The sequence below is a fragment of the Anopheles nili genome, chromosome 2, assembly GCF_943737925.1.
Source record: "Anopheles nili chromosome 2, idAnoNiliSN_F5_01, whole genome shotgun sequence".
NCBI classification, from domain to species: domain Eukaryota; kingdom Metazoa; phylum Arthropoda; class Insecta; order Diptera; family Culicidae; genus Anopheles; species Anopheles nili.
In genome coordinates this window covers 69,408,599-69,409,259 of record NC_071291.1, presented here as the reverse complement: position 1 = coordinate 69,409,259, position 661 = coordinate 69,408,599, and positions in this window count along the sequence as shown.

Here is a 661-nt window from a genome sequence, read left to right as displayed (position 1 = left end):
CGAGTGAAAATTAGGAGCAAATTGGTGGTTGTTTGCTCGCGCGTCTCGAAACCCGCCGGCGCTACACGCAAACCCCCTTTTCGGACGCACGGTTCCTTCCGCAGGAACGACCCTGGAACGCCGGGATTTGGCTGGCAAACACAAGTGCTTCAGTGTATGTGTGAGTGTGTGTGTGTGTGGGTTGGAGCAGCGACAATTTGCATAACACTCAATTCTCACCCCGTGGGGAGGACCTTCCCGAAAACAGGAGCCCACAGCCGCAGACGCATCGAACGGACCCCAGTTTAGGGGGTGAAAACGTAAGCCATTTGAAAGTCTAATTGCAATCAGCACCAAAGACTCTCTGTGGTTGTTCTGTGACCGCATTTGGACCTGGTTCGGTGCGGGCGGCCACCTTAGTACCGCCCTCACGTCTGCTGGATCTCTCGAGAACAGCGTGAAAACGCGTGGGTTTTCACCCGAGGTGACTCGCGATCACACGAACGTTAGTAGCCCCAACCGGGCTACTTCGATCAAGGAATAAAGGAACAACCTGTCTCTCTCGCTCACAGTGCGTTCCGGGTGCTAAAGGTGATAAAAAGGTGACAGTGCAGGTGTTAGAAGTAAGTGCGAAGTGCCACTAAGCGGGCACTGAAATGTACGATTCCGGAGCTGCACCACG